Source organism: Typopeltis vanoorti, chromosome 23 (assembly GCF_054136105.1).
Source record: "Typopeltis vanoorti isolate ZY-2024b chromosome 23, IOZ_Tvanoo_1.0, whole genome shotgun sequence".
Classification (NCBI taxonomy): domain Eukaryota; kingdom Metazoa; phylum Arthropoda; class Arachnida; order Uropygi; family Thelyphonidae; genus Typopeltis; species Typopeltis vanoorti.
This window is the reverse complement of record NC_143571.1, coordinates 72,041,022-72,066,214: the sequence shown is the minus strand read 5'-3', so window position 1 is coordinate 72,066,214 and position 25,193 is coordinate 72,041,022. Positions and strand designations below refer to the sequence as shown.

Genomic DNA, 25,193 nt, shown 5'->3' with positions numbered 1-25,193 from the left:
AAGGTAGGATAGCAGGATCCAGTCACTTCTGCTAGCAAAATATTTTTGTTTAATTGGTTCGTAGGAGAGATGTCGCTTGTTGTGAGCTGAAAAGTAGTTGAAGGTATGAATTTTTGATACGTACACCTACATTGCTAGCTGCCTGCACTTATTGTGAGGTCTGGAAAGGCCTGTGTGACTGCTATCACTTACTGGTACTGTGATTTTGCTTTAGGATTTTTATTGCAGCTATTCAAGAGTTGTCTTCTCTAAATTCTTCGTTAAAAGACACTGATCATCGATAGTTCTGATTCCTGTCCAGTTCCATGTAGGAAGAGATGATGTTATCCATTCATGGGGTCTTTAATGTGTCTGCTTATGAAAAGAGGTTCTGTGAACAATGTAGCAATGATGATCCTTGTACTGTGTGTGATTCAGTTCCTGGCTTTTCCAGTGCTTGATAATATCTCGATAAAAACGTGTTGGTCATTCTGAGGATGTTGTTGGATGTTGTTCATTCTGAGGATAGCAGGACATCAGAAGACATCTGGTAGTTTGTTTTAAGAATATATGTAGAATAAGATGGGTAGGTGTATTTCATTTGCAGAGTTTTGAGGAAGATGATTCTGAAGGACGTAATCTTCCTCAAATGAGACTAAGCCCTTACCACTTTCTTGAGTGGCATACAGAGTACTGAGTAGGATTTCGAGTTTCCTTTGTTCATTAAGAAACGTGTAATTACTAATTTAATATGTCTTTTGGCGATATAAGAATTCTGAGAGTGTGCCAGAGAATGCTCACTGCCATGTGGTTTATGATTATCACTCGTTCCTTCAGTGAAGATGCTGTCCATATATTTTGCATTGCTCAAGGATTTTATTAGCATGTTGTAGGTTTCGTAGATAAACTCTCAGATATTTTAGCTCCTCAATTAACCAGTCCCATTTAATTGGGGGATTCGGTTCTGGATTTCCAGTTCCTTATCCATAGGTCATTGGACAAGACCTAAGGACAAGGAACTGGAAAATTTTCGTTTCAGAAACTGTGTGTTTCCTGAATATCTTTCATTTCTTCCTAATTTTCTTATTGCAATTGTGATGTCATCGGTGTATGCTAACAGAGTAATTTTTCCTGTAAGGATTTATTACTTCGCTTCGTCGGGATAGCAGGCTTGTGTAATTTTTGCTAAGAAAGTTTCTATGAGTAATGTTTACAATATTCTTGACAAAGCGCAACCTTGTTGTATCTCTTACAAGTAGGGTTAGGTGTAGGTGAGATGGCTTTTACTTGCATTGATAAAAGCGCTTCCTTGAAAGTTTGTCTCTCTGGTGTAAGGACCATATCAGTATGACCTTAAAAAAAAGAAAAAAAAAAAGGTATTCGTATTCGTGTTCCATTCTCTCAAAAGCTGTTTGTTGGTCAAAGCCAAGGCTAATTAGTTTTAGATTTTCGTTGTGAATATTAGCACTGTGGATAATGTCCCATTAGGTGTAAGTTGTCTTATATTGAGCATCGTTAAGAAGATCAGGTTTGATGGTGGTCCATAATATCAAATAGAGCTGATGTAAGGCAAAGAGATGAAGGCTCTTGGGGAAGAGGGATCTTCAGAAGTAGTTGAGTAACTGGGAGAAAGAAATTTGCCAATTTTCTTAGGAGAGAAACCATTATTAATAAAAGTTTTTTTAAGAAAAAGGAGTTCACTTTCAATTTCTGTTTCTTCTGTAAGTAATGATTTGGTTCGGTGAGCTAAGGTGGAAATAATACCACATTTTTGTGGGGGATAGTGATGGGAGGAAGCATGAATGTATCTATCAGTATGAGTAGGCTTTCTAAAAATTGAGATTTTAATACTCTCAGCACATCTGGTAAGTTTCAGGTCTGAAAAGGGGAGGCAGTCATCTGATTGCAGTTCGAAGGTAAAAGAGATTTTTCCATGGCACTTGTTTAGGTGGTCTAAAAATAAATTGAGGCTGTTGACACCATCTTCCCAGATGAGGAAAATATCATCAATATAGCAATACTAGAATTTTGGTTTAAGATGGAAGGAGTTAATAGTTTTTTTTTTCAAAATCTTTGAGAAATATATCTGCGAGAATCGGAGAGAGCGGGCTGCCCATGGCCCGAAATTGAAACAGAAATTGAAAATGAACTCCTTTTTCTTAAAAATCTTTTATTAATAATGGTTTCTCTCCTAAGAAAATTGACAAATTTCTTTCCCCCAGTCACTCAACTACTTCTGAAGATCTCTCTTCCCCAAGAGCCTTCATCTCTTTGCCTTACATCAGCTCTATTTCACCAAAACTTCAAAACTTGCTTCACTACGCTTCCAAAACTTCGTTCAATACTTAGCAAACCTAAAGAGAAACATCTTCCAACTCGGTTTCCAGGAGTGTACAAGATTTTATGTGATTGTGGAAAGCCATACTATGGCCAGACTGCTAAATCCATCCTTATACGTTTGGAAGAACATCGTCGCGACATCTCATATAACAGGACTTTATAATATAAAAGATAACAGGGCCGCCTTTGGGCGTTTATGTTTCCATCTGTCTTTTTCATCATAATCTGATGACTCAGGAATGAGAAGGTTGGGATGGAGTGATGCTTGAGTAAAGTACTTGGTTGCTATCTGGAGGAGAAACGTGGGTATATCTGGCAGGTTTCCGTCTTGATGGAGGATGGTGTTCCTTATAAACCACGGGGAATCGAAGATCATTCAAAGGCATTTAGTCTGGATTATTTGTAATCTTTTGATGTTGCTAGCAGAGGTGTGGCTTAACGCTGGTGAACCATAAGTCAGTATGGGTCTGATGATTGCTTTGTATATTCTTAATTTGTTTTCTGGGCTGACTTTGCTTCTACGGTTGAGTAGAGGGCAGAGTTGAGCAATTGCTGAGTTTGCTTTGTTGCAGACATGAGAGATGTGAAAATTAAAGTTGAGGCGGTTGTCTAGTTGAATACCTAGATATTTCGTGCTGGATTTCCATGGAATAGTTGTGTTGAAAAGTTTGACTTCTCCGTAGTGGGATGCCTTCCGTCTTGTGAAGAGAATGGCATTACTTTTGTCGGCATTCACAGCTAATCTCCATTTCCCGAGATATCTTTCCAGGTTTGCTGCTGCGGTCTGCAAGCGCTGTGTAGCTAAGTTCGGCCTGAGAGATCTACTCAAAATTGCCATGTCATCTGCATAGTAAGCTGTGGTGGTTGATGTCGTGTTAGGAGCGTCAGCAACGAAGATGTTAAAAAGCAGCGGGGAGAACAACGAACCTTGAAGAACACCTGCAGTGATTCTTTTCAAAGAGGATTTGAGTCCTCTCAACTTGACCTGAAATTTCCGGTTTTTTAGAAAGGAGTCAATAAGTTTGATAAGGTAGAGCGAAACCTTTCCCCTAAATAATTTATAGATGAGGCCTTTGTGCCAAACCTTATCAAATGCCTTTGCTACATCCAGAAAAACAGCACCTGTATGTTGTCGCCAATTAAATCCAGTAGTGATAAATTCGACCAGTCTGTGAACTTGATGTGTAGTACTGTGTCCGGTTCTAAACCCAAACTGCTCCTTCGGTATTGTGTTGTTATTGTTCACTACATCCTGAAGTCGATTAAGGACTATTTTTTCTGCAATCTTTCCCAAGCATGAAAGGAGACTGATGGGTCTGTAACTTTGCGGCAACTGAGACGCTTTTCGTGGCTTATGAATGAGACTTATATCTGCTTGTTTCCATCGGGTTGGAAAATAGTTTAGTCTGAGCATTGCATTTATGATTGCTACCAAGTGCATAACAGCTTTGTGCGGAAGGGCCTTGATTGTTTTGTTGTTAATTTCATGTGGACCAGGGGCTTTTTTCGTTGTTGAGCTTCCTAATGATTGAGTCGACCTCTTTAGGTGAGGTGGGACAGATATTTTCAACAGTTGTTAGGCTGCTGGAGCACAGTACGGACTCGACGGTGAATTTTCTCTATGAAGATCAAATCCGCATGCGCATAATTAGGACTGCACTGAAGTTGAAGAGCTTCTGCGAAAGTTTCTGCCTTTTCATCGTCCCTATAGACTATACCTCTTTCTCCGTGAATGGAGTGGATATTGGAACGGTCCGTACGGATAGCCTTTGTCAACTTCCACAAGGATTTATCTTCAGTTTTCAGGAACAAAGTTTTCTTTCCCATTGTTGATTTCTGTGATCTTTTAGTGCATAGCGAAGTAAGTTTGATGCTCTCTTCAGCTCTTGGCGGTCTTGAGGAGACAGTGTGTTATGAAAGCGACGTCTGATTTTATTTTTGTTTTTGATTAGAGCAAGGATTTCTTCTGGAAGTAGGTTTACTTGAGCTGGAGTGGAGACAGAAGAGGCTGCAGTTAAGCTAGTTTGAATTTTTCTTTCCAGGTTGTTGACTGCTGCATCAGTTTCTTCACAAGTGGAAATATTTGGCACTGAATCCATGATAGTATTGATTGTAGCCTTTAATTTTGTGAAATTAGTAAATGACTGACTGGGAATAAGTTCCGGATCATCTCCCAGTTTTAGAAGTATTGGGTTGTGGCTCGAACTGAGGTCGTGAACTACTTGCAGCTGCAATTAATGAGATGTGTTTTTGAATATGGCTATATCTAATAGATCGGGCCTGCCATGTGTTCCATAGTGTGTTGGTTCAATCGGGCCTGCGATGATAATATTTCTCAGCTTAGCAAAATTTGAAAGGATTTTTCCATTGTAATTGGTACAACTGCTATTCCATAAGGGATGTTTTGAGTTTAGGTCTTTTAAGTTGCCTGCATTAATGGTGTGAATTTCTATGCCAGTTTTTTCCAGATTAGTTGTAGGAATCTTTTTTATCTCATTATAACGGATGTTTTTCTTGATAAAGATCGCAGTACCACCACCTCTGGCATTAGGTATGTCGTTTCTAATTAACGAGTAATTTTTTAGCTTGGGGTTATCACAGGGCCGCAGATGAGTCTCATTAACTAACAGAATATCAATTTTGTAGTGGGCAGAAAATTCTTGGAGTTCTAGAATGTTGTTGCTGAGTCCATTAGCATTCCAGAATGCAACCTGTATAGAATTTATTGTGATGGCCGGATTATCCATTAATCAACGAGAATATGACTTGGGTATTTTTGAGAAATCTGTTTGTGTCAGCCTGGTTTGGATTTGATTTGCTAAAAGCTGATAGCATTTCTCGCGAAGTGGCAGCAAGCATTGCAACAGAGGTTTGGCTGCTTGGTGTGGTTTCTGCCGATTTGTTGCATGAGGAAACTACAGAGGCATATGACTTATCGGGTGTGATATTTCGCACTTTAATTTATGATTTAAGGTGTGTGACTCCCTTCTGAGTGGATGGAGGTTACTGCCTCCCTAGTCCTTGTCAGGTTAGATGGGTGGAGTGAACAGCCCTTGTAGTTCGCTGGGTGTGGGCCGCCACAGTTCGCACGATTAGCGGGCGTGGTTTGACGCAAGTGTGCGAGGGATGGTTGTCACCGCACTTGTAATCAGCTTTACATAGTTTTTGTGCATGCCCATATTTTTGGCAGCGATGGCATTGACCAGCTGTAGCCTTCCTTCTGAGAAGTTCGGTCTTGATGACTAAGCTGAAAACTATTTTAAGGTCGTAAATTTCTCTATGGTCTTTACTGATCTCGACCAAGACCAGAGGCATGGGGCGCTTGTCTGCTCGGTACATGCGCGATATCTTAATCGGCTAAAGGCCTTGTGATCTGAGGTCAGTAGCTATTTCTTCGGCTGGTATGGTCTCAGCCAGTCCTCTGATTACCACCTTTAAATTTTTTTCGCTCTTAGGCTGAAACGTGTGGTATGGGACTTTCAGTTCATCCATAAGTCTGGTGAGCTGGCGCTAGTCCGAAATTCCTTCAGGTTGAATCCGGATTCCTTCATCTGTACTCTTGGCTGATGTAAATTTGATGTTTGTATTCTTCATCGTCTCTACAATTAAAGACCATTTTTCTTTTGTTCTTAAAATTACTGGTGGAATCCTCTCTTTGGGTTGGCCCTGGAGTCGGTCTCTATTCTTTCATCAGGTTGTGCTGTTAAGTCCATTGGAGTTGTTCTTTCCAAGGGTTGATGAATTATTTCAGGATCTGCTGCTGGCGAATCCTTCTTACGCTTCTTTCTGCTGACAACCTGATAATCTGTAGAGTTATCTGAGTCCACTAGGGGCTGGTCGTTAACCGGCGACATAATCTCGCTGGTGTTATCTTGAGAAGTGCTGGGGACAGGGTCAGGGGATTGGCAGTCCTCTGATTCAACCTCTTCTATTTGGTGAATTGCTACCTTTCCTGGCCATTTCCTTTGCAGCTTAAAATCGAGCTCATCATATCGGGAGTCCATAATTTGGCCTGAGAGAAAAAAGCGGTTTTCGGGTTTTCCGATTAATCCTGTAGACTGAGAGTCTACTAGCTAATCCCGTAGACATTTAAAGTTTATTTTTCACTTGGTCAGACTATAATAAATTTAGCTTAATCCTTTATCCAAGTTTGTGCAAACAAAGTTTGCGCCTGAAAGTATCTTCAGGACTGGTGTAAAGTGGCACAACACTGGGAAACTCCCTGCAAAGGTGGAGCAAGCTACCAACACTCCTATTTCAGTATCTCCCATAATGCAAAACACATCTCCTTGCGGATATGTATAATGTTATGCATTAAAGGAAGGGCCACTACCCAGACTAGTTTCGACCTTTATTGAGGTCTCTTCAGTGGGAGCCAGGCCCAAGTGGAGATACCAGGCAGAAGCATTAGCAAGGAGCTATAGGAGCTGCCAAACGGTGTGCCACCTTTTTATTAAATTACTCTGGATTTAGAGAAAGATGTTTAAAGTTTATTTTTCACTTGGTCAGACTATAATAAATTTAGTTTAACCCTTTATCCAAGTGTGTGCAAACTTTGTTTGCACACACTTGGATAAAGCGTCTACCAGCAAAAAATTAGTTTATTATAGGTGACTATCCTAAAAACAAGGAAAAAGGAGTTTCGGGAATTTATTTGGACACAGCACAGCGACCTACCTCCCTAAAATACCATTCAACCACCACTGGTTCTCATTGCGGGTGGGGCCTGCCGGCCATTAGACCTCTGGATATTTCATACAGAGGGGGAGATAGTGGGTCACAAACTGTGTTAGTTCCAGTGCAATGCGAGCTTCCCGAAAAACCTTATATATATATATATATATATATATATATATATATAATATATATATAATATATATACTAGGCAGTGTCTAAAGACAACAACAAACAAATTATATATCCCCCTCAGAATAATAATTTGTGAGTTCAACAAATCTTCATCATCGGCCTGTAGAGTAAGATAGGCTGAGAGTCAGCAGATAGTAGGAGAGGAAATAAAGATAGAGTGCATAGTGGTAGAGTAGGTTAAAGAGGCCTCAGTTGACCTGTTTTAGCCCCCCAGGGGCGTTTCTAAAACGGTCGTTGATTTTTCACTTTACAAAAAGGAAAAATCCTAAAAAGGAAACATGTAACAAAACAAACAAAAAAAAGTACAGAGAAAAGCAAAAATTGAAAGGTAAACTTAGAGGTGGAGGAAGGATCTGGCCCGAGTGATGCAGCTCACAAGGAACTGCACCGCCTCGCTGTAAGCCTTCGCCGCTCGGGTTCTCAGGTCCTCCCCCACCTGTGGGAGCTAAAAACCAGTGAAACTGAGTACAGAAATCCACAAGGTGGTTACTGTTCCTTTCTTTTGTTGTGGGCTGTTATGATTCTTTTGGCCACCTCACTTCCCTTGGCCATGTCTAGTTTGCAGAGAGCAATGTAGAACGCCGAAGCTGCCTCCTCGTCTATATCCAGGGCTACCTCTACTTGCTCAGGGGTAATTTTGCTGATGTCATCAACGAACAGGTCACCCCATTTTGCACTGACGATGTCGGGTCCATATTTCCCTGTGAGGAGGAGTTCAGGTTCTCCTACTTTATCTATTGCCTCTTTAAACTTTTCTGCCACCCCGGGCATACCTCTAAGGAGATGTTTTAGAGTCTCTCCTGCTTTTGCATGAGGGACTTCTGGGTGTTCGGTTTCAGATACTTTTGCTGTTTTAAGATTTGTCAGCTCTTCTTCCTGCGGACTTAATGGCCGTTTGGAAGTTTTGGTGTTCATCTCCATCTCTACTATAGCTTCTTCTGCTGTATCTGAATTGGCGATGTCTATATTGGCAGTGGTAGCTTCGCTTTCGTCCGTGGGAGTTACCATGATGGTTTCTGCATTGTCAGTCTCTTCTGTTGGGATCGTATTGCTCGTCTCTGCAATTCTGGTTGGTTTCCCTCCCTTACGGGACCTTTTCGTTGTCTTAGACATGGCGGCATGATCAGGAGTGGCCTCAAGAGGCGGAAACTCTTCCTGTATTGTGACCTTTTCATTAGTTGGTTTTGTTGCTGATGTGACTGCACCATCCATCCTCTCTGCGAGGGTTCTGGATGGGCAGGTGTCGACTTTGTGGTCAGTGACCCCACATTTCAAACAAGCTGCCTCACATTTTTCTTGGTTGTGGCCAATTTTTAGGCAGTTCTTGCATTTTATGCGAGGGCAGTCTTCCCCAAGATGATTGAAGGTACGTACTACATCTAAAGCACTGCTTTTTGACGCCTGGGTAATTTACCATTACCCGGGCAGATCCTATGAGGACAAAGTTGGGAACTTCGGTCCTCATTTCAAGAGAGATAGTTACCTCCCCTGACTTCCACTCAGGATTGTCTGAGTCATTGTGAACCTGGATTTCCCGTACAACTCCCCACTTAGAGAATACGCTGTGAATTATATCGTTGTTCTCTGCGTATTCTAGGGGAAATCGTGGTATCTTAAGGGTTCTCAGGATGCTTCCAACCATGAAGTACTTTTATTTTGCCACAGTCAAACCCTTTGAGAAGCTTTTCTCTGGTCTCGATATTTTTGGCCACTACCTGGTATCTTCCTCCCCCATAAGGGGTAAATCCAAAAATGTTCTCTGCGCCGACGCAGTCTATGATAGCTTTCGCCATCGCCCTTGCCGGTATTGTGGCGTCAACCTCAATTCCGAGAGTACGCACACGCGGCAGAATGGCGGGCATGATCAGATGGGGGAGCCTAACTATTCCCACCACGAAGTGTTTGATATTTCCCCAGTCTGGGGTTTAGGAAGTTCTGCAAATTTCCCGTTAAATATCGTGAAACCCGATGGGACTCGTACCGATATTAACGGTTAAGAACAGAAACTATACACTATATATGATCTAAGCCAAAAGACCGAGAAGCGATACTTTGTTTAGTTATATCAGCGTTAAGAAAAAAGTGATCTCAACCACATCTCATCTCACGGTCGATTGATTTAACCCCATTCCCTCAGAATTTATGCCCTCAGAATTCATAATCTTCCACGGTAACCTTTGAACTTGAACTTGAACTTAATTGGTTGATGGACTGAGTCCTTGACTCTTTATCCCTTCATCTGGATTTTAGATTGTGGGCGATGAGATTATTGTGGGTAATTTACCCGCTCATTGTGAGCATTGAGGCTGTGTCAGCTTTCTCTTGCGATGGAGGATTTCGGTTTTTTATGTTTGAAACGATCTGAGGGCTTGTAGTCCGCTGCCTGTCGAACTAACTGATTTGGGTGATTATCCGTGATTGTGAAGAATTTCTCTGCAATGCTTGTCATGTAGGTCTTGATATCTGGAAGATTGGCTTCTTGATGTAACTGGATGTTTCTAATGAACCATGGGGCATTAAATGCCATTCTTAGGCATTTATTCTGTATTATCTGAAGTCTGTTGATGTTGCTTTTAGTCGTGTGACCCCAGGTTGGAGAGGCATAAGTTAGTTGCGGTCTGATTACCGATTCGAAAAGTAAGATTTTGTTGCTTATGCTTAGGAAGCTGTTCCTGTTCAAAAGTGGATATAGCTGTGCTATAGTCTGACTTGCCTTAGTGGCAACACTATCCATATGTGACTTGAAGTTTAGACGTCTATCAAGATGAATTCCCAGATATTTGGTAGAATTGCGCCAAGGGATGATTTTACCAAACATTTGTATGCTTGTAACGGTAACCTTTAACTCTATTTAGGCCTTATAACAAAATGTTAATGTAAGGAAAATATGGTGTTCTTGTTAAGAGTTTAATTTAAGTCCAATTTTTAAAGTCTAAAAATATTTTATATTTTCTAAGAAAAGAATAAATAGTACATAAATGTTTTAAAAATAATGTTTCTTTATCTGAAATATCTTTTTTAAATCTGAACATTATTTTATTTCCTTATTTAAAAATATTTAATTAAGATTTATTATTGAAATTCATTTTATATCTTTCACTGAAATTAGCTATTTTCTCACTGCAATTATAACTTGATCTTATTTTTTTGTAAATTCAACCAAGAAAGTTGCAAACTTATATAGCATACTAATACCATCGCTCCCGGATATATGCAGTACTTAATAATTTTAATAAAACAATATAATTTTCATAAAAAGAAAAAACTGCTTTAGAAATCAAACATAGTTTAACTTTTTTTCAAATTATTACAAACTGAAATAAATACACTCGTCATAGAAACAAGGGTATGCAGAAAATTCATCGAAACAAATCATTGAACAACAAGTAATCGAAAAGTGATTCATCCAACAACAAGTAATCGAAAAGTGATTCATCCAACAACAAGTAATCGAAAAGTGATTCATCCAACAACAGATAATCTAAAACGGAATTATTAGCCGAAATCTACAGTTCACTGAAATATTATAATTTATGGAAACAGTAAATCACTGGAGGAAACGATTCACTATAATTATGAATTGATTGACCGAGTGACCTATTAATTATTGCAAATTATATTCCTTAATTAACTGCGAATTTTTCAAAATCTTTATTGTGTACTCCTTGCTTGTACAGCTACGTACAATAAGTCAAAAGTAACTTAGTGTTTTTTCATGAGAGAGAAAAAAAAAGAGCCAAGGGACAGGGACTGACACCTCCACCGAGTTTACACAATATACCGAAATATTAATTTATTATTATTATTATTATTATTATTATTATTATTATTATTATTATTATTATTACGGAAGACTCCAAGGAGTCCTTAGACTCATCAAGGAAGATAATTTTGAAAAAAAGTTAAGCCATGATTTCTAAAGCAGTTTTTCTTTTATGAAAATTATATTGTTTTATTAAAATTATTAATAAAACAATATAATCCCCTAGCACATATTCGCATGTGATTGCGGATGTAAATAATCAACTTATCCCAGTGGATTTCAATAATAAAACGTAATTAAAATATATTAAACAAGGAAAAGTGAAGTACTTTTCAGATTTAACAAAAGATATTCCAGATAAACAAAATAATATTTATAAAACATTTATACAAGATTTATTATTTTAAAAAAAAAAACAGCCCTTAGTTTTTTAAAAAATAATTCGAATTAAACATTTGACGAATACACCATTTTGGTTTATATTAATATTTTCTTATAAGGCATAAATAGATTTTATTTTTTGTTAGGGTCGACCGTGAGATGTGGTGATCAATACCCTTGGACGGTAATGGATGTCAATGCTGTAGCCAATGAAATTCTAACTGAGGCTCGGCTATTGCTGTTACCCTCTTGCCATGATCAGAGCTCTATAGCTCAATAACACCTTATCCTTACACTGTCCTCTACAGATAACGGGGAATATGAAAAGCAATCTTGCTTCTCCCCTTTAAGCCAGTCCTTATAAGGACGTATCTAAAAGAATTTCGGACGGTGGGATGGAGAATCGACCGTGAGATGCAGTGATTAATACCCTTGGAGAGTAATGGATGGCAATGCTGTGGCCAATGAAGTTCTAACTGAGGATCGGCTATTGCTGTTACCCTCCTGCCATGATCAGAACTTTAATAGCTAATTAACACTTTATCTCTACAGATAACAGGGAAGATGAAAAGCATTCTTGCTTCGCCAGTCCTTATAATGAGAAGAGCTTCGAATAAGGATTAATACCTTTGCAGGGTAATGGATGGCAATGCTGTAGCCAATGAAGTTTTAACTGAAGCTGGGCTGTTGCTGTTACCCCATGGGACGCAGAGATTCCAGAGTTTGAGTTTTCTCCCTTAAGGTTTTTGCCTTAAGGGAGCAATTTGAGACTCCGGGGAAAGTGTTTTCCGGCACGGCTCGGTGAAGGGCTTTGTCCGTGAATGCTTTTTCTTCGAAAGATCGTCCAACGCTGAGTTGGACGATCTTTCGGCCACTATGGAGTGGTCTAGGGATCGTCTTAAATTTTTAGAGGTTTCGTTTACCTAAACATCGCCAATGAAGTTCTAACTGAGGCTCGGCTGTTGCTGTTACCCCTGGGACGCTGAGTTTCGCTCTCTTAGGTTTGCTCCCGGTGAGGGGGGGGATTGCCTGAGAGAGCATTGTGAGTCTCCGGGGAGGGTGTTCTCCGGCATTGCCCGGTAAGGAGCTGTGTCGGTGGATGCTTTTCCCTACAATATGAGCGGTGGTGGGGGAGCCCGTCACTGAGTGGGACCAATGCTGAGTTGGACGGTCTAGGGATCATCCTTATTTTTAGAGATGGCTTTACTTATACAGTAGCCAATGAAGTTCTAGCTGAGGCTCGGCTGTTGCTGTTACCCTCTTGCCATGATCAGAGCTTTAATAGCTCAATAACACCTTATCCCTACACTGTCCTCTACAGATAACGGGGAAGATGAAAAGCATTCTTGCTTCGCCCCTTTAAGCCAGTCCTTATAAAGATAAGGAAAAAGAACTTCGTAAAATACCGACGTTATACTTCATGATTCTTACTTTTATTATATTTAATTCAATCGTTCTATGATTCCGCAATCATTAGTGATCTCCACGACAATTTACGCAATAAGAAAGTCTCCGCATCTTATCATGACGATCTTAGCATCCCATTTCCTGCCTGCATCATTATCAGCATCCCTTTCTTGCTCTTCATTTTACATTCTTATATGTTACAGGAAAAAAAAAATAGTTTTTCGAATAAAGCAAGGCACCGCACGTGCATTAACAAGACATCCTGGATACCGTACACGACAATATTGTTCGTTTTTCTTTCCTTTTTTTAAATTGATGGAAGCGTTCCTAGTTTTACTATCAGCTATTCATCCTTTTCGTTTATTATTCTGCAAAGGTGTAAAAATTACTTTCAAGTCCAAAGAGACGTGGGTTTGAGTGCATTTTTTATTATTCGTAGCGAAAACATTTCCGTTTTATAAGAAAAATTATTTTTTTGGCTTTTGATCAAAGGGTGTGTTCTACAGAAAGAGCTTCTAGTAAAAGTTCTGGCGATAGATTAATATTGAATATTAGGAGCTTTACTTTTATGTTAGTGTTAAACTCTTAGTAATATATGCCTGTTGCACATGTAGGAGCTATTAAAAAAGTAAATTGATTTTTTACTGCAGACGGTGAGATAAAACTCCTTTTTTTAATGGATAATTAAAAGTTAGGCAACATTTTAAGAAGAAAAAAAAAAAACGTGTGATCCGCAGAAACATTTTATCCTTCCATTACATCTTTCTGTGTGCAGTATCTTGTAAATGTGAAATCGATAGATTTTCAACTCCAAAACCTTGGTGTTAAATTTGGGAAGTTGCTAAAGGAATATTAGAATAATAATCGTCTTCTTCTCCCTTTCACGGTATTAGGTCCATCATAATGTTCTGACTTCAAACCATCTCTTTAATGATTATCCTTTGTTTCTTTTCCATATTAGTTTTATTTTATTTTATTTTATTTTATTTTTTTGGTAGCTACATTCTATTCACACGTTGAGACATTTGTTTCTCTAACTATTGTTTGTAAAGTTCTTGTCGTAGTTCTTGGAAAATTTCCATTTCTTAATATATATAGTTTGATGTATCTACTATTCCTAAAAAAAATATTTTTGACTAGAATCGAACTAGAGTATCTTTTTCTAAGCCATTCTTCAACCATTAAATGAAATAAAAAAATGAAATATTGCAGTGTTAAAATAACATTTTTATTTTATTTTAAGAGTTAAATTTTTTTTTTATTGAAAGGAATTAAATCTACATGCATTTATAAATGATATGTTACTCTTTTACAAATAAAATATTAATTCATTTCTTTATACAGTATTTAAATAATTTAATTAAAATTCAATAAAATATATTTTAAAAATATCGAATGGATAGAAAAGAAATTAAAATACGTTATTATGTTGGAAACAAATCTAATTTTAATTTACTTTTTAAATAAATATAAAGTAGCAGATGATATATTATTATGTTAAAAATATAAATAAACAAACTCTGGATTTCAGGCAAAATGCAATAATGTATTCATTTTTAATGTCAATTGGAGTCATTAGAATGTTGTATCCATAGCAACTGAATATTAGTCATTTCCACAGCAATGCATAACAGTGCATGAACATGTTAAACCAATGTAATGCCGAATATGATTGAAATTTATATCTATTGCTATAGTCGGCGAGGTTTCTGGAGATTTCTCTTAATAATGATTTTTTTTTGACAATGACAACATTTATTATCATATAGAGTATTTACATATATATACAATGAGACATGTTATTATATTTTCTATACAGTATAAAGATTCACTACAGAAAAATGCAGACTACTTAATTTTTTATAAATATACATTCTTTAAATTTAGATAAATATTTATCCATCGTAGTCACATATGGATTGGCCCGTATGTGCATACAGTTGACTAATACAATGCAGTAATGCAACACGCATTTCAATAGTAATAATAAGAATGGAATAATTTCATATAAATATCCATAATTTTTCTACATTTTGTCATTTATATGAAATTATTCTCGAGCCAGGTGTAGATTTAACTATTTATATGTATGTGCTTGGAAACATATATGAACACACACACACACACACACACACACACACACACACACACACACACACATAGGGGAAATTACTTTCTCTCTCTCTCTCTTTCTCACTCCCCCCCCCCCACAAACCTATTACAAATCCCTCTCAAACACCTTACAAGGACACAAACACGTCATACCAAATCCAATCCCTTCCTTGCAAACAAAAGTTAAACCGTGCTCAAGCAGTGGTGTGTGTGTGTGTTTCCAGTTAACGTAACACAGAGAGAGAGAGAGAGAGTGTGTGTGTGTGTTTCCAGTTCGCGTATATTCGCCTTTTTACTTTAACTGGAAACACACACACACACACCACTGCTTGAGCACGGTTTAACTTTTGTTTGCAAGGAAGGGATTGGATTTGGTATGACGTGTTTGTGTCCTTGTAAGGTGTTTGAGAGGGATTTGTAATAGGTTTGTGGGGGGGGGGGGGGAGTGAGAAAGAGAGAGAAAGTAATTTCCCCTAATTTTCAGTCTAGCTGTACTGTCTACATAGAGCCTGTTTCAGCTCTGTAGGTCCCTAGGTTTCTGTCGTCGAATGCAGTTTGTTGATCATGTCTGGCATGTAGACGCTTCGAGTGACTTTTCCGTAGTGGTTATTATACTTATATGTTACGTAGTCTGTTGACTGTGATCTTGTTATCTGATATGTTGTTCTGGTTACTCTGTAGGCTGGATGGAAGTAATGTTTTAGGATGGCATAAGTGTTTCACCTTAAATATTTTGTGTTCTGTCCTTGCTGCCCGTATAAGTATTGGCTCTTCTCTTTGTTCCCAGAATATTAATTTTAACATTTATTTCGCAATGATTGTGATCTATTAAGTTTGTAGTCTGCGTATGATGTAATTGCATATCTTAAAATGTTTTCACATAATGCTTTATAAATTAGTATTTTTATGTGTGTCTGAGCAATGTCTTTTTACTCGATATAGTTTGCTTGTTATTTTCCTGAGTTTGTTGTTGTAGGTAGTGGGTACGGTTATTCCAACTTTGTTCAGCATCGAAGTGAAATCCGAGATAACGTGTTGTTTTCGTCCATGTGATGGTTGTGGTTTTAGGATCAGCGCTTTGTATATATAGGAGGATGGATGTCAGATAGTGAGATATTTATTTTCTATGGGTAGGGTCTGGGGAGTTTTGAATAACATTTGCTTTGTTTTTTTCAGGATTCATACGTGGAAAGCAGGATTTTTCCCGTGTGTATATGTGCCGTTTTCAGTTAGCCAGTTAGTGATTTGATTGATGTTATTTTGCATATTTGTGGTGAATGGATACTATGGCCGTGTCGTCTGCGTATTGGAAGATTTTACTTTTTAGGGGAATGGCTGATATCGTGTGTGTATATGTTAAACAGAATAGGAGATAGAACAGTTGAGTACCAGAACCTTCTGGTACTCAACATGTTACCGGTATCTCTTTGCTGTGCGCTGATCCTATACGTGTGATAATAATAATAATTTGAATATAAGAAATAATCCTGCCATTTTAACAAAACAGATATTTTGGGTACTATTAAAACATCAGTTTATTATAAACATTTTTATGTTATCTACTGCTTGACATTCGAAACAGAAAATATTCTGCTTCTATGGTTGTCATTTTTGACATCTATTCTTGTTTCCTTCATGCTAGATGCTCTATAGTTATTGTCTGACTGCTAGGTTTCCAATGTCTTTTATATTTTTAGACATTATTACCAAACAGTTTGATTTTTCACTGGGTACTCCCATATCTCCGTCATGCTTTGAATTATTTTTTTTTTCCATCTCTGTAGACATGTGACTATGGTCTTTTATTCTTTCTTTCTTTACGTGCTTACTGCAAGTGACAACCATACGTTTGCTTGCAAACATCCCAACTCCCGTGTGCCTTCATCGATGTGGGAGTTGGACGTCATTCGCTGTGACGCGGATGTGTCAGCCACGTCGGGAACAATAAGAGGGAAGTGTGGAGAAAGATTAACACAGGACGAAGGGATGCTTTCCCCATCGTACGAAGCAATGAAAGAGAAACCCCTCTTCGCTTTAGGCATCCAGACTCAATGCAGAGCACGTCACGCTGTATTTTGCTTGGAGAAGAACAAGCAAAACAGATGTGCAATAGGGAGGGGGGGAGGTTTTTATTAACCATCTGTTATAATATGTGAAGTATATATATAGGTTTCCTTATATAAGGGCTTTCGTGATTACTTAATATATATAAATGTCTCTAGTTTCAAATGTAGGAGCACACATACATATATTCAGAGAGAGATATTCACAAGAGAAAATAAAGCAAAAGTTTTATTGCTCTCCCTCTACTGGTTGTAGGAGTGAACTTCACGTTATCGTATAAAGAAAGTGCTTTCGTGCGACGAATATTACCTTAGGGAAAACTGTTCATTACGTCGGAGAAACACGATTTTGTGAGACGCTCTTTCGTTATTTCACAGAGAAAAGTATTATTATTATGTACAACAAAAAATCTTTACACTACAAGGGGGAAATACATTCAGCTGTCTGTGTGACAGATAACACGACACACGATTCCCTTTTACAGCTGACGGTGAATATTCCTAAAATCACACCTGCATTTTAGTCTTTTTTTTTATATGAATAGCTTTATAATTCGAGAGAGAGAGAGAGAGAAACATCATTTATTACTATGACGACACCTAGCGACAACTTTCGTTGATATCAACTCAGCATATAATAATCTCTCATACTTCTTTGGGAGATGGACCGAGTCCTTGACTCTTCATCCCTTCATCTAATTTTAGCTTGTGTATGAGGGGGATTATTGTGGGTAATTTACCCGCTCATTGTGAGATTGTAAGGTGTATTAGCTTTCTCTTGCGATGGAGGATTTCGGTTTTTTATGTTTGAAACGATCTGAGGGTTTGTAGTCCGCTGCTGTCGAATCGCCTGATTTGAATGATTATCTGTGATTGTGAAGAATTTTTCTGCAATGCCTATCATGTCAAGTTTTGATACCTGAAAGGTTGGCTTCTTGGTGTAACTGGAGGTTTCTGATGAACCGAGGAGCATTAAATGCCATTCGTTCTGGACCTTGAATGTTAATTTTTTTTGCTAGATGGGCGAAGCAAGAATGCTTTTCATATTCCCCGTTACCTGTAGAGGACAATGTAAGGATAAGGTGTTATTATCTATGAGCTCTGATCATGGCAGGAGGGTAACAGCAATAGCCGAACCTCAGTTAAAACTTCATTGGCTACAGCATTGTCATCCATTACCTTCCCTGGGTACCCATTTAGTCTCCTCGTACGACATGTATGAGCTGCAGTGGAGCTATTCTTGAATGTTAAACCAATTCTTATTTTTATATGTTAATTAACTATATTAAAAAGCAGAATGTGTATTTATATAATTAAAAATTATATAAATATAATGTGTATTTATATAATATTTAAATATATAGTTTTATTGATTTCTGATTTTTAATTATACAATATGCTTTAGTAAGCCATGTGTAATGTAATATATAATTTGGATATATATATATATATATAGAAAGTTTTTTACCTTGGGTATGATATACATTAAAGATACCCAAGAAATTTTACACTTGGTTTTAATCTTTTTCCCAAGTATATATATATATATATTTTTTTTATTTTTTTTTTTTTTTTCTTGATAGTGATTCCTTGTTCTGGAGGACACTGTTTATACCAGAAATTTGTGGCTTATAGCAGATATTCTTAACAAGTAGAATGGCAAATTTTATTGGCTAAAAGTGATTGTAGTATCTGTTCTAAAAAGTGAAATAGTCGATTTTACCAAAGAATCATTCATTTGCCATTTGTTTCTACATAAGGACATCCGTGAGTAATACTAACTGATTAACTTAATTAACTTAGCAGTATTAGCAACTTAGACACTGTTTAAGTAAAGATCTCACTCTAAAAATTAGGCGATCCCCTAATTTTTAGAGTGAGACCAGTGTTTCCCAAACTTATGGATGTAAAGTCCCCCTTAGAAAAATTAAAATATTTCATGGTCCCCATCGAAAAAAAATCGTAATACAGACATATATTATAATATTTATTGTATTTATATTTATATTCAATACAAAACATACAGCGAATATCGCAAAAATTACATTACATTTTTAGCATCTTACATACACATGGCACACTTAGTCTTAAAACATTTTAAGTTTGTTTTCATTATTTCACGGCCCCCCTCAACAAAACTAACGGTCCTCAAGGGGGACCGCAGCCCACAGTTTGGGAAGCGCTGCCCCAGACCACTCGAAACGAGTGACCGCCAACTCAGCGTTGGTTCCACTCAGTGGCAGGCTCTCCCCCCCCCCCCCACTGAGCAGAACCGCTCATATTCCAGGGAAAGCACTCTCCCAGGAGACTCAAAATGCTCTCAAGGCAAACCCACCAAAATCCGAACTCGCCTCTGGCCCCTCTCAGATATAGGAGAAGTGATGTGATAGAATGGGAGTTCATGTCTCTCATCATCGGCCTTTGGAGTATAAGAGTGCTGAGGGTCAGCAGGCAGTAAGAGGAGAAGAGAACGAAAGGTAGAGTAAGATAGTGGTAGGTAAATAGAGGCCTCAGTCGATCTTTAGCTATTTAACCGATAGGTTTTGGCTAAGCTGTCCGAACACGTCTCCTTTCCTCACCTGTTCTGGAAAAAAAAAACTTAAAAATTACACTTTACTTTACCCGAAAAACATAACTTCCTATTAGATTAGTCCAGGTGTCTGGAGACGTCATCTCCTAACCCCTGAAAAAGAAAAAATGTTTGTTAAAATTTAGAACTTAGATTATTCTTAAACTTTACAACTGAAAAATACTGCGATAACTGGATCCGTATTGAGGTGAACTTTATCAACCAGAGAACCGAGAGTTGGGGGAAGAACCCGGCCCGAGAGATGCAGCCCACAAGGAGCTGCACCGCCTCGAAGTAAGCCTTCGCAGCCCGGGTTCTCAGGCCAACCTCCTCCTGTTTGTTGAACCAGAAGACCAGTGGATTATAAGAAGAGACAGGGTTTTATTTGCCCCTGTATAAGAAAACATATTATGGGTGGTTTGCACCATTTATTTACGAATTTGAAATCTCCTAGGAGATGTCTTTCTTGAGCTAAAAATCTCGGCAGGTAAAAGCAGAGCCCACTCAGGACTCTCGCGTATATTACATTTCCGTCCCGTATTTGGGACTTTTTCCGTACTTTCCAGATGTGATACTTTAGTACGTTGACCAGAAAGATGGTAAATTTTTGGATTTTGCTAATAGGTTGGGGGAATTGCAGTTGTACGACCTCCTCCAGTGTCAGCGTCGGGATCCCCAACACTGTGCTCAGTCTTTGCCAGATGCGTTGGGCGGGGGGGGGGAAGTAAAAGAAATGCCCCGCCGTTTCCACGCCCTGACAGACGCCGCAGAAGGGGTCGCACGGACTAGGTACATAGCGAGACTTTACCAGTTTCACCGGGAGTCGCCCGTAGGCTATTCGCCAGGCTAGATCCCGATGAAAAGGCTGTCCCCAGCTGTTTCTGATATTGCGGAATAATATTCCTACATTTGTCCCAAGGTTGGGCGTATCACACCTGGAAAATTGGAAGAATTCCCAGTATACTGCTTTTGCTTTTAGGATTTCTATCCCGTCATCTTTGAATTTTTTTAGCAGTTTTACAAGTGTGTGGTACCAGTCGGGCACAACCTCTGCGCGGGGTCCAGCATGATCCGTGATCCCGAAGTGGGGAAGGAAATATCCTAAAAATTATCTAATTATAAGGCCTGAAATGTGATTAGAGATTAAGGCCTTCCGTACTGTTTTGAGTGTGTTGGCATAGAACAGGCTTTTAAAGTCGGGCAGAGCATAATCCCCCTGTTCATTTTTGAGTTTTAAGTACTCTTTTTTTACCTCGTGTTGTGTCTCCCGTTCCAAAAAAATTACTGTATATTAAATTTTTATACAGTTGGTTTTCCTGTTTTGGCATAATGTTAATAATATTATTAATGGTGTGCATAAGCATTGGGGTCAGTATTGTTTCTATTATTGTAGCATGCCATAGAAGAAAAAATAGTTCAATTTGAAGGGTTTTCTTTCACATATGATGCAATCCAATATGTTGCTTGCGCTAACTAAGTTCTTAAAGTTCTTAAAAGAACTGGGCGATGGACTGAGTCCTTGACTCTTTATCCCGTCATCTGAATGAAGTAAATCTGTGTGGATGGAGTGTTGTTGAGCTAAAAAGCTCTAGTCATGGCTGGGTAACGGCAATAGCCGAGCCTCAGTTAAAACTTCATTGGCTACAGCATTGCCATTTGTTACCCTGGAAGTCCTGGTTAGTAATTAAAGGGTAAAATCTCAAAAAATCAGACGATCTCTAGGCCACTCATTCGTGGGCGAAAGACCGTCCATATCTCAGCGTTGGTTCCACTCAGTGACGGCTCCCCCACTGAGCAGAACCGCTCAAATTCCGAGGAAAATAATTCACCGGAAAGAACCCCTCAGAGGGCCGTGCCGGAGAACACCTTCCCCGGAGACTCAAAGTGCTCCCTTAAGGAAAAAACCTTAAGAGAGCGAATTCAAGAACTCAACACCCAGGATAACAGCAACAGCCGAACCTCAGTTAAACTTCATTGGTTCAGCATTGCCATCCGTTACCCTATACGGGCATCTCATATAAAATCAATCACCGACTATGTAAGTAAAGGTGAAATCTCAAAAATACGGACGATCTCTAGGCCACTCCATAGTGGGCGAAAAACCGTCCTAATCTCAGCGTTGGTTCCACTCATTGACGGGCTCCCCGACCACTGAGCAGAACCGCTCATATTCCGAGGAAAATAATTCACCGGCAAGTACCCCTCAGCGGGCCGTGCCGGAGAACACTCTCCCCGGAGACTCAAAGTGCTCCCTTAGGGCAAAACCTAAGAGAGCGAACTCATTAACCCAGGATAACAGCAACAGCCGAACCTCAGTTAAACTTCATTGGGTCAGCATTGCCATTCCGTTACCCTATATAGGCATCTCATATATATATATATATATATAGGCATCTCATATAAAATCAATCACCGTATGTGTAAGTAAAGGTGATATCTCAAAAATATCGGACGATCTCTAGGCCACTCATTCGTGGGCGAAAGACCGTCCAAATCTCAGCGTTGGTTCTACTCAGTGAAACTCGAGTACCGAGCAGAACCGCTCACATTCCGAGGAAAATAATTCACCGGCAAGTACCCCTCAGCGGGCCGTGCCGGAGAACACCTTCCCCGGAGACTCAAAGTGCTCCCTTAGGGCAAAACCTAAGAGAGCGAACTCATTTACCCAGGATAACAGCAACAGCCGAACCTCAGTTAAACTTCATTGGTTCAGCATTGCCATCCGTTACCCTATATGGGCATCTCATATAAAATCAATCACCGCATCTCACGGTCGATTGATTCTCATAATCCTGGCAATGCTGTGATAACTGATAACTGATGTGGCATGATGGATATCAGTCCCAAGGACTCCAATCCCTTTGTCTCTATGAAATAGTCTTGCATTAAAGATTAGCGAGCACTTGGCTCACCCTATTTAGGGCTGTATGGAGGCACCTGAACCGATAAGCAGAGCTGTTTTCGGACGCTTATGTTTCCACCTGTCGTGTTCGTCATAGTTAGAAGACTCTCGAATGAGTTGATTTGGGTGAACAGCTGCTTTGGCAAAATAAGCAGCAGCACTGTTATGGAGGAACGTGGGAATATCTGGAATATCGGCATCACGGTGTAAGAGAGCATTTCTGACAAACCACGGAGCGTTAAAAATCATACGGAGGCACTTGTTTTGAATAACTTGTAGCTTGTTGATGTTGGTGGGGGAAGTGTGACCCCAGGCTGGAGATCCGTAAGTTAACGATGGTCTGATAATTGTTTTATAGATCCGTAGTTTGTTTTCAGTGCTAACTTGACTTCTTCTATTGAGGAGAGAATAGAGTTGTACAATTGCAGAGTTTGCTTTTTTGCATGCATAAACTATGTGGGAGTTAAAGTTTAAATGGTTATCAAGTTGAATGCCTAGATATTTGGTGCTAGTTCTCCATGGGATGGCTGTGTTAAAAAGTTTAACTTCACCAGAGTTGGGGGGGGGGGGGTGGGGGGGGGGGGGGGTGGGGGGGGGGGGGGGTGGGGGGGGGGGGGGGTGGGGGGGGGGGGGGGTGGGGGGGGGGGGGGGTGGGGGGGGGGGGGGGTGGGGGGGGGGGGGGGTGGGGGGGGGGGGGGGTGGGGGGGGGGGGGGGTGGGGGGGGGGGGGGGTGGGGGGGGGGGGGGGTGGGGGGGGGGGGGGGTGGGGGGGGGGGGGGGTGGGGGGGGGGGGGGGTGGGGGGGGGGGGGGGTGGGGGGGGGGGGGGGTGGGGGGGGGGGGGGGTGGGGGGGGGGGGGGGTGGGGGGGGGGGGGGGTGGGGGGGGGGGGGGGTGGGGGGGGGGGGGGGTGGGGGGGGGGGGGGGTGGGGGGGGGGGGGGGTGGGGGGGGGGGGGGGTGGGGGGGGGGGGGGGTGGGGGGGGGGGGGGGTGGGGGGGGGGGGGGGTGGGGGGGGGGGGGGGTGGGGGGGGGGGGGGGTGGGGGGGGGGGGGGGTGGGGGGTTCACATTTACAAGATACTGCGCTCAGAAAGATGTAATGGAAGGATAAAATGGTTTCTGCGGATCACACGTTTTTTTTTCTTAAGATGTTGCCTAACTTTTAATTATCCATTAAAAAAGGAGTTTTATCTCACCGTCTGCAGTAAAAAATCAATTTACTTTTTTAATAGCTCCTACATGTACAACAGGCATATATTACTAAGAGTTTAACACTAACATAAAAGTAAAGCTCCTAATATTCAATATTAATCTATCGCCAGAACTTTTACTAGAAGCTCTTTCTGTAGAACACGCCTTTGATCAAAAGCCAAAAAAATAATTTTTCTTATAAAACGGAAATGTTTTCGCTACGAATAATAAAAAATGCACTCAAACTCACATCTCTTTGGACTTGAAAGTAATTTTTACACCTTTGCAGAATAATAAACGAAAAGGATGAATAGCTGATAGTAAAACTAGGAACGTTTCCATCAATTTAAAAAAGGAAAGAAAAACGAACAATATTGTCGTGTACGGTATCCAGGGTGTCTTGTTAATGCACGTGCGGTGCCTTGCTTTATTCGAAAAACTAATTTTTTTTTCCTGTAACATATAAGAATGTAAAATGAAGAGCAAGAAAGGGATGCTGATATTGATGCAGGCAGGAAATGGGATGCTAAGATCATTATGATAAGATGCGGAGACTTTCGTATTGCGTAAATTATCGTGGAAATCATCACTAATGATTGCGGAATCATAGAACGATTGAATTAAATATAATAAAAGTAAGAATCATGAAGTACAACGTCGGTATTTTACGAAGTTCTTTTTCCTTATCTTTATAAGGACTGGCTAAAAGGGGCGAAGCAAGAATGCTTTTCATCTTCCCCGTTATCTGTAGAGGACAGTGTAGGGATAAGTTGTTATTGAGCTATTAAAGCTCTGATCATGGCAAGAGGGTGACAACAATAGCAGAGCCTCGGTTATAACTTCATTGGCTACAGCATTGCCGATGTTTAAACTCTAAAAATTTAAGACGATCCCTAGACCATACCAGAGTGGCCGAAAGACCGTGTAACTCTGCGTTGGCTCCACTCGGTGACGGGATCCCCCACCACCGAGCAGAACAGCTCATATTTCAGGGAAACGCATCCACCGACAAGCCTCTCACTGGGGCACGCCGCAGAACACCCTCCCCGGAGACTCAAAATGATCTCTCAGACAAATCCCCCTCACCAGGAGCAAAACTCAGCATACCAGGGGTAACAGCAACAATCGAGTCTCAGTTAGAACTTCATTGGCTACTGTATAAGTAAAGCCATCTCTAAAAATAAGGCTGATCCCTAGACCGTCCAACTCAGCGTTGGCCTCACTCAGTGACGGGCTCCCCCACCACCGCTCATATTCCAGGGAAAAGCATCCACCGACACAGCCCCTCACCGGGCAATGCCAGGAACACTCTCCCCAGAGACTCAAAATGCTGTCTCAGGCAAACCCCCCCCCTCACCGGGAGCAAACCTAAGAGAGCGAAACTCAGCGTCCCAGGGGGTAACAGCAACAGCCAAGCCTCGGTTAGAACTTCATTGGCGATGTTCAGGTAAAGCCAACCTCTAAAAATTCGGACGATCCCTAGACCACTCCATAGTGGCCGAAAGACCGTCCAACTCAGCGTTGGTTCCACTCAGTGACGGGCTCCCCTCCACCGAGCAGAACCGCTCATATTCCGAAGAAAAGCATTCACCGACAACCCCCTCACCGGGCAGTGGCGGAAA

General features: G+C 40.3%; 1 pseudogene; it reads right to left on the bottom strand.

Moving 5' to 3' along the window:
* Positions 1–9,115: 9,115 nt before the first annotated feature.
* Positions 9,116–9,237, bottom strand: LOC150093969 (U2 spliceosomal RNA; annotated as a pseudogene).
* Between the last annotated feature and the right edge of the window lie 15,956 nt (positions 9,238–25,193).